This window comes from Leucoraja erinacea, chromosome 23 (genome assembly GCF_028641065.1).
Source record: "Leucoraja erinacea ecotype New England chromosome 23, Leri_hhj_1, whole genome shotgun sequence".
Lineage (NCBI taxonomy): Eukaryota > Metazoa > Chordata > Chondrichthyes > Rajiformes > Rajidae > Leucoraja > Leucoraja erinaceus.
Window position 1 is genome coordinate 15,400,462 of NC_073399.1, and position 10,088 is coordinate 15,410,549.

Below are 10,088 nucleotides of genomic sequence, written 5' to 3' on the forward strand. Positions count from 1 at the left end.
TGCTGAGTTTCTACCTGCCCCCGGTGTTTCGAAGGATGCGCCAGAACTCACCAACAAGCACCAAGACCTGGCTTGGCTGGCGGCGAGGGGAGCCCTCCCAGTCAGATCCTTCCTGCAATGTTGGAACCTCACTACCAGCGCACGCTCCTCTTGGGACAGCTGCTATGGAGAGGCGATGGTTACCCACCTCTTTGCCAAGTGTGGATTCGTAAAGAGAGTCTGGATAGGTCTGCAAGGGTCCCAGTGACGGTTTATTCCGAACAGCTCCATCACAGAGGACTCTGTGATTGACGGACTGTTCCCAGGGACGCATTCAGAGACTGACATCGAGTGTTGCTGAAGGTCATCAACTCGGTGAAAGACGTTCTTTGGTCTGCCCGAGCGTTGTTGACCACCCAGCGGAGCGAGATGTCCGTCGGGGAATGTTGCCGACTGGCCCGCTGCAGACTGCAGGAGTACATGCTGAGGGATGCACAGAAGCTTGGTGCAGCCAACGCCAAGGCTCGGTGGGGGATGACCACAGTCTAGGGTCCTTCCGCTGCTGGACATGGAGTGAAGGGTGTGGTGGAAACGCCATCAAAATAAGGGAAGGGATTCCACGCCAGTGGGCCACATGAGTGGCAAGGGGGTGGGGTAAACATTGTGATTTGGGGAAACTGTATTGTATGAATGTATAGCCTCCGAGAATGTCAGATGGAGTTTTTAAAGGATCATGTATTATTTCTTGAATAAAGTCTATTTTGAAATTTAAAAAAAAAAATCTTACTGCAGATGTTCAAGACGTGGAGCCTTCTCAAGAAGTACAGCCGGCACTGTCCCTTCTTGTACAGGGCCTCAGCATTCCTGGACCAGTCCAGTTTACTATCCAGATACACTCCAAGGTACAGTATTTGTACTCCCTGGTAAACTGCACATTCACACCATTGATGGAGACAGGGATGTTCCTCTCCCCCTAAAGTCCACCACCAACTCCTCAGTTGGTTCTTGTTTATATATATTTCTTTACACGGTTCTGGCATTCATGTTATGGAAACATTCAAGCTGAGGACACTTAAACAACTTTTACTATCTAAGTAAATACTTACTATCTAAGCTTAAACAATGCGGCGCAAATTGTTAATCTTAAAAGCAGTCTACTATCAAATGAAATTGTTCAGTTAAATAAATGTATCTAATATTATGCAACATACACCAACTGCTCACAAGAAGAAATTACATTGTAATTGATCCTTGTCATTTTTTATTCTTAGGGGGACCAGACTATGATCCATTTTAGCCTGGAGTCCACCTGATTTTCAATCATTCTGCTTCATCTTTCAGCTGGAAGAATTTATCACAGCCTAATGTGCTACCCAGCTGCAAACACCCACTGATCCACTTCACAAAATATTACAGTAAAAGGATTGTGCATAGTAAGCTAGTCATTATATCTGTATTTAGAATATTTTTTTTATTTTTATAAACACATGTGGCTTCTGCAGCAATGTGATAACAACAATACGATTTTCACATGATTATATTCATACTACAACAAGCCACACTCATCCACAAGCCATAACAAATTAAATGAAGAGTACAAAACATGAAGCGATTAACAAACTGCTGGAGAAACTCAGCAGGTCAGGCAGCATCTGTGGAGGGAAATGGACAGTTGAGAGCCTCTTCAGATTAATGCACATGCCTAACAGGTAATAGAAGAAAAGGGAAGCTTCGACACATTTGCAACTTATTAAAAACAATTACTGGTCCAACTCTTTAATTTTTAGCCTGCCTTCCAGCCATCCCCCACTTTCAGTCTGAAGAAGGGTCCCAACCCGAAACATCATTCATCCTTTCTCGCCAGAGATGCTGCCTGACCTGCTGAGTTACTCCAGGACTTTATGTCTATTTTTATTGTAAACCAGTACCTGCAGTTCTTTGTTTCTACTTTGTTTCCATAATTCATTGATTTTTATGGGATTCCCATCCACATTCCAAATCTGATCATTCTGATGGAGACATAAAATATTAGAAAAACAAAGTGAATTAGATTTGTAAATGGGCAATAAATTCAGCCCCAAAACCCAATATTTAAAAAAATAGCTAAACCAGAAATCACATGGAGAAAGGTTACAATTTTGGCAGTTTTATTTTAGATTTTATTTTAGACTTTAGAAATATAGTGTGGAAATAGGCCCTTCAGCCCACTGAGTCTGCACCGACCAGCGATCACCCTGTACACTAACACTATCCTACACACTAGGGACAATTTACAATTTACAGAAACCAATTAACCTACAAACCCGCACATCTTTGGAGTGTGGGAGGAAACCGGAGCACCTGGAGAAAACCGGTTATGGGTAGAATGTACAAACTCCGTACAGGCAGCACCCATGGTAGGGATTGAACCCGGGTCTCTGGAGTTGTAAGGCAGCAACTCTACCTCTGCACCAGTGTGCCACCCCAGTTGTGGTAAGATTTGTTAAATTCATGCAAGTATAATGGCTGTAACTCTCCTGGAATTGTTGTGGATTGCTTCACAATTATCCCATGAACCATGTTCTTCCCCTGTTGATAATGGCCAGCTAGAGTCAAAATATGTTTCAACACCACCTCTTACTTTAAATACCTTGCATTTCACAGAAAAGTACTGCCAAGAACACACTGCCAGCAAAATAGATCATTAGATACATGGGGCATAGATACAACTATATAATACAATTTATGAAGGTATATCCCTTAGTTAAGTACTGATCGTAAAAATGAAAGTTAATATAGAGCACTTGCCAGTAAATAAGATCTGCTACCTTCCACCCATTACTTTCCATGAATAGAAAATACTGTGTACCCAGTATTTCTCTGCCTTGCCCATAAACCTCATTCTATCCGCATATGATTTGGGAATCATTCCTTTGTTTCGAACTGGAAATAGCACATTCAAGACTTTTTTCTGCTGTTAAATTCCACAAGCAAGGCTGCTGAACCAAAAGGAGATCAGAGACTGCTGTGTTCTTTGCTTCACTGAAAAATGACTCACTCCGACTTATCTGACCCTGTTATCGAAATGGAGGGTATCTCGATTTATCGCAAGGACCGTACAGAATCCTCAGGCGATAGTCAATGCACTTACACTGCTGTGACGGTCTTAGCTCAATCCTGCTCCCCTGATTTTGAATGCTTGTTTATAAAATGCCATCTTTTTTATCTACCAAGGAAATACTCCTCTACCATCTTGTTGGCAGTCTTCATACCATCCCAGGCCAATGCCGAGACGGTACTGGACAAATTACACTTGCTTGTCAACTCACTTGAGACAGCAAACCTGGATGCACTTTTCATCATCGCAGGCGACTTCATTCAAGCTAATCTCCAGAATGTACTCCCCAAATACCATCATCAAATGTCCTGCCCCATGTGGACTGCTAACTACTCTGCACCGCCATCTAGTACGCCTATCACTCCATCTCTTACCCTCATTTTGTCCAAGCTGATCGGTTGTCAGTGCTTTTTCCTGTCCGCTTAGAGAAAGAGGCTGAAACACAAGGCGTCAACTAATAGTGCAAATCGCCAGTTGTCCGAGGTTGCCAAGGGATTACTTCAGATCTGTCTTGAGTCATGATCAAGACCACTTAATCCAGCCTGAACGAGCGTATCTCAATGATCAATGGTTTCATCAAGAAACGCATTGATGACTGCGTTCCAGCAAATACAATTAGGTCCTACCCAAACCAGGAACCTTGGATGAACAGGGAGATACACTCTCTGCTGGAGATCAGATCTAAGGCTTTCAAGAGGGGATGCTCCTGCAATATTCAAGATGACCATCTTTGATCTCCACGAGGCTACCAGGGATTCCAAGAGAGATTTCTCAAAAACAAACTGGAGGCTCAATTCAGCCAACTGGGGGAGGTCCTGAATGCCATCATGTGCCACAAGCCAAAATTAGTGGCAATCTCTGGCAATGATGAATTTCTACCTGATGAGCTTAATGCTTTTGATGCCTATTTTGACCAGGCTTCAAATGCTGGCTCTTTCTTGACAGAGGCCAGGTCTGCTTTCATGATCGTAAACTCTCAGGAAGTGGCTGGCCATGATGGAGTCCCTGGATGGTTCTGAAATCGTATCAATCAACCGGTCACAGTCTTCACTGCCATATTCAATCTCTCACTCCAATAGTCTTCTGTCCCCATCTGCTTCAAAGAAACTTCCACCATTTCAGTCTCCAAGACAAATAAAGTGGGTCTTTGTCAATGATTCAGTAACTGAAGTATTTTGAAAGAATGGTGATGGCCCACATTTCTTGCAGTCTCTTGGATAATCTAGAACCCCTGCTATTTGCGTAATAGGTCTATGGAGAACACCTCTCTTGCACAATATTCAAACTGGATCACATTGACAATAAGAATACCTATGTAACGATGCTATTCACAGATCAGTCTATTCACAGGTCAGCGTTCAACACACACTGAATAAGTTCATCCCTAAACTTCTGGAATTTGGCCTTGACTCACCTGTAACAGGCTTATTCTCAGCATATCTCAATCAGTTAGAATTGGTCATAACATTTACTTTGTCATGACCCTCAACACTGGTTCCCCACAGGCTGGTGTACTCGTTCCCTTGCTCTACTCCTGGCACTGTATGGTGAAGTGCAATGCACACTCGATCTTTAGCTTGCTGATGGTACCACTGTTCTCAGCCGAATCTACAATGATCAGACCATGTCAAGCAAAGAGATCGAGAACCTTGTGTTATGGTGTCAGGACAACAACCTAGTCCGTAACGCCAGCATGATGAAAGAGTTTGTCGGAAAGAACTGAAGATGCTGGTTTAAATCGAAGATAGACACAAAATGCTGGAATAACTCAGCAGGACAGGCAGCATCTCTGGAGAGAAGAAATAGGTACCACCCACTCCCCTGAAGCAAGATGAAGTTAGGTATTGATCAAATAAAGCAAGGGGTGAACACAGCCCTGTCCTCATTAACAATGCTGCTGCAGAGATGTTTGATAGCTTCAAGTTCCTTGGAATCCATATCAGCAGCAACCTAACCTGATCCCTTTACACTGATGTGGTGATCAAGAAAGCATATCAACGTATTTACCCGGTGGGCCGCGGCCTGCAGGGGAGAAGCTCGGAAGCGGCCGTACTCAGCCTTGAAGACCGGAGAGTCGAGGAGGAGGGAGCTGCTGATGACGACGGATGCTTTGAATGGGCTGGTAGGAGAGGGACCAGGGTATTGTCTCCAGCACCTTCAAGGTCGGCTGCAGGAGGTGCCCCTGGGACACAAAGTTGGTTCGGCGAGATGAGGGACATCAGTTTGCGGGCTGAGCCGGTCGTGGGCAATGGAGGAAGCCTTGCAGCAGCCTGGTGCTTACCCAGATCGGGAGCAGCTCCAGTACATCGACCTTGTGGACTGGACTTTGGAATATTTGTAAATAACGCCAAAATATGGCGACGTGCATTTCTGCTCTATGCAAACAGAATTTCACTGTGCAGTGCATACGTGACAATAAAGCACCATTTAACCCATCGTACTTTCAGAGGCATCTAAGAAGATTCAGCATATTCAGGGGGGATTCTACAGATGTGCTATAGAAAGCATTCTGATGGCATGCAACTCAGCCAGGTACGGCAACTGCTCTGCTCTCGATTGCCTGAATCTGCAGAGAGTGGTGAACACAGCCCAGTCCATCACAGGCTCGTCACTTCCTTCCATCCAGCACATATTCATGATGTGTTGTATCAGGAAAGCTGGAAGAATTGTCAAGGATGCGTGCTGCAATGGCCTTTTCCTCTCCTCTCCTCTCCTCTACTCTCTGGGGAAAGATCCAGGAGCTTGAAAGTTCTCAGGAACAGCTTCTTCCCCAGTGCTGTCCAACTCCTGAACAAATCACCTCTTTCACACCATTTTCTTGGAGATGCTGCCATGTGCTCTTACTCTTAATTCTACCTCATTGTTTATTCTGTTATTGTACTTTAATAGTCTTTTGCATTACTTGATTTATGCACTACAATCTCGCACAACCTGCTGTTTTCCAATGGCCATTGTATTTATTGTTGTCTTTATCATTTCTGTATGTTTACAGTTTTCTCCCTGAGCCTTATATGAACAAGGAATTTCATTGCACTCTGGTGTATGTGGCAATAAAGTAAACTAATCTAATTTTAATGCATTTTACTAGTGTATTAATTACAATATCTGGTCCAACAAATTGCACAAGACCTAATGGTCAAAATTGTGTAATAAAACCTAGTGTGAAATTGATTGCAAGAGAAAAATTATGTGGAGTGAATTGTATGACACTCACTGCATTCCTACATGTGTTGTATTCAATTTATCCCATTACTTTAAATATATATTCATGCACCAACTTTCTCAAAGCTTTCATAAATAGGTGCTTGTTTTACTGCTTTACAGATATTGAGGTACAAATAATTTTGTCTAAATCCCAAGAACCACATGTATGATATATAAATGTACAATTCCATTATATTTCCAATTCTATTTTAGTACCTGTACATGATATAATAGATCTTTTATGCAGAGAAACTGGGGTCTTTAGGTAGACACAAAATGCTGGAGTAACTCAGCGGGACAGGCAGCATCTCTGGAGAGAAGGAATGGGTGATGTTTCGGACTGATGTCAGGGGAGTGAGCGGTGCAGAGATAGAATGTCGTCGGAGACAGTAAGACTGGTGGGAAAACTGAGAAAGGGGAGGTGATGGAGAGAGAGGGAAAGCAAGGGCTACTTGAAGTTAGAGTAGTCAATGTTCACACTGCTGGGGTGTATGCTACCCAAGTGAAATATGAAGTTCTGTTCCTCCAATTTGCGCTGGTCTCACTCTGACAATGGAGGCCCAGGACAGAAAGGTCAGATTGGGAACGGGAGGGGGAGTTAAAGTGTTGAGCAACCGGGGGATCAGGCAGGTTAAGGCGGACTGAGCGGAGGTGTTAGCAAAAAAAAAGCAATCAAGCCTTCGTTTGATTTCGCCGATATACAGGGGTTATTACATATCTAATGACAATATCAAATGAATAGATATAGTTAAAAATCTCATAGCCATTTGATGATTAAGCATGAGAAGATATAAGGAACTGCAAATGCTAAATTACAAAAAAAGTCAGAAAGTGCTGAAGTAACTCAGTAGGCCAGGTAGCATCTCTGGAGAACACAGACTCTCTGGAGAAAGTGGGGTAGGTGCCGTTTAGGGTCGGGATCCTTCTTCAGACTGGATATCGCTGATTAAGTAAATTTGGCAGAACTGCGTGTTTTACCCACTCACTGTTGCTATTAAATGGAATGCTGCTACCATGGTGCAGTACCATATTTACTAAGGACGTTGGAATGCTTGAGTTGCACAACTTGCACGTAGCTGGAAAATTGTACCCAAAACCAATACCCTACAATGTGAGCCAAACACTACCATCAATGGATATTTTTAAAACAAAGATAGATAGATTCTTGATTAGTATGGGTATTAGGGGTTATGGGGAGAAGGCAGGAGAATGGGGAGAGGAGGGAGAAATAGATCAGCCATGATTGAATGGTGGAGTAGACTTGAGGGGCCGAATGGCCTAATTCTGCTCCTATTACTTATGATCTTAAAAATAGGTGGGGGGTTAAATTCAGCATGAAAGTAAAGAAAATAATGGGTGTGTTAATATTTCTTCTTCTTTCCCTCTTCAGGCAGTTACTTAGATGGTAAGGTCCCGACCCAAAACATCACCTACCCATTTTCTCCAGAGATGCTGTCTGACCTGTTGAGTTACTCCAGCACTTTGTGTCTTACTTAGACGTGGGGACGACTTTCTGCCATTTTGTTTTTTTTTCCATTCTAGATCAGCGGGCTGTGAGGTGCCTGACAATGACACAGAATCTGCCGACTGTAACAGATGAGGCAGATCGTTGATCTGAATTCTCCCATTATTGCCTTTGAGATGCCGAGTCCTTGCTCCATTTTGAATGGTCATGGGCCCGCGAGTTCATAGAGGATGTCACATTGTCTCAAGGAGGCTTTGTGAACCCCTTCACCATTTTCTATTGGAAATTGTGTTTTTGGCTGCAACCTTCCGGAAGAAACCTTTTTTTGTGATAATTAAACGTTAAACCACAGGATGTAATAAATTACATTCAAAATAGGGCATCAAGATTGTCATCTCCTGTTCCGTTGTTCCAAAAAAAAAACAAGGAGTTGTGAAACACTTTTGATAAGTAAAATTGTACTTTAATTTTGCCTAAAATATTTTTTAAAGTTAGTGTACTAAATAATTTTGTCTTATCATTGTCTCAGGTTACATATCTGCAACAGAGTTGCAAAAACTCACTTCCGATTGCAAATAGAATCATAGAGCTAAATGCAGCACAGAAACAGGCCTTACGGCCCAACTTGTCCTTGCTAACCTAGCTGCTTAACCGAGTTAGTCCTACTTGCCTGCATTTGGCCCATATCCCTCATGGGATAAAGTTGGGAGACCTTGGTGATTTGGCGGTGGAAAGAGCTAGCAGCTTCAAATTCCTGGGGATTAACATCTTGGATGTAATCCCAAAGAAGCCATACCATGCCCATATTTTCGGAGAAGGTATGGCATTTCCAATGCACAGGAATGCAAAAGATTGTAGATAGTGGTTAATTCAGCCTGGACATGTGACTGAAGTGTCCGTGGGTGAGCCTTTAGCAACCTCATTTCTATTAGTTTTTAAATAGTTATGGATAAGGCCAGGGCGGGTCAACAAGATAAAGTTCTAAATTGGGGCAATTCTAACTTTGCTGGCATTAATCAGGAACTTGCAAAGTCAATTGGAGTAGAATGATTCAGAATGTACAAATATATATATAAAAACATATATGAACGTTATTCAGTATACAGTATATATATTATCTATATTACTAAAAGTCTGATCTTGTCCACTTCCTGTGGTTCTGTATATTGATTTTAGTAAAAACGCTGCCACTTACGGCTGTGATTTTTGGCCATCGTACTCAGTTCCCCTCCGCTGCGCAGGACAAGAGACTTTTTCCCGTCGATGAAAAATAAAAGAGTTATTAGTGTTTAAAAAATGTTGAGATTCTCTCTCCTGAAGGCCACGCCCCTTCCAGAGGGACTGTAAAACCCGGAGGTGTTGAGTGCCTCAGTCAGTCTCTGCAAGATGGGGGAAGCGAGAGGGTCACGTCTCTCAGCCTGAGCTGTGAATAACACGGAACACATGTCTACTAAACTGTGAGTGGTTTTACTGACCTGTCAGTGCCCTTAATGTGGTTTGAAAATATAGTTTGGAAATGCTAGAGGTGTGTTGCCTTTGGTTTGGAAATGCTAAAGCTGTGTTGCCTTTGGTTTGGAAATGCTAAAGCTGTGTTGCCTTTGGTTTGGAAATGCTAAAGCTGTGTTGCCTATGGTTTGGAAATGCTAAAGCTGTGTTGCCTAATTAAAGTTGCCTTGCCTAATTAAAATTGCCTTGCCTTCTATATAATTAAGTCTAATCTTGACCACTTCCTGTTTACCCTCTATATTGATTTTAGAAAAAACGCTACCATGTATGGCTGTGATTTTTGGCCATCTTACACAGAGTCTGCCTCTGCTCATCAGGTGCCAAGGATATTTCCTATCGATGAAAAATAAAAGAGTTATTAGTGTTTAAAAAATGTTGAGATTCTCTCTCCTGTCAATCACGCCATGAAGGCCACGTCCCTTCTGGTGGGAGGGGGGGGAGGAACTATAAAACCCAGAAGTGTGGGCGTGGCTCAGTCTCTGCAAGATGGGGGAAAGAGAGGTCACGACTCGCTGTCTTTAATGGCCTAGCACCCTGCTTGAAATGGTATGAAACTGCACTTGAATTTGGTGGCCTTGCACCGTGCTTGAAATGGAATTTCAAGGAATAGCCTTGAGTCAACTGCCAGCCCACCAGCTGTCGGTGAGTGAGCTGCCAGCACAACAGGCTTGAGTGACTGAGCCGCAAGCCCAAGAATCCATTCGGCCCACAATGTCCATATTAGCCCTCTGGAAACCAGTCCCTTCAACCCACAACACCCATACTAGTGCTCCAGAAAGCCCCTCCCCCCCTTTGTGTGTGTGTGTGTGCACACATACACTGAGTTACTCCAGCTAA

General features: G+C 43.1%; 1 protein-coding gene across 1 annotated transcript in view; it reads right to left on the minus strand.

Moving 5' to 3' along the window:
* Positions 1–4,519, minus strand: part of LOC129708271 (transcription factor MafG) — a 61,451-nt gene extending 56,932 nt beyond the window's left edge. Inside the window, exon 1 of the mRNA XM_055653918.1 lies at positions 1,908–4,519. The gene's annotated coding sequence lies outside the window, so the exon portion shown is untranslated. The remainder of the gene's footprint in view (positions 1–1,907) is intronic.
* Positions 4,520–10,088: the final 5,569 nt, after the last annotated feature.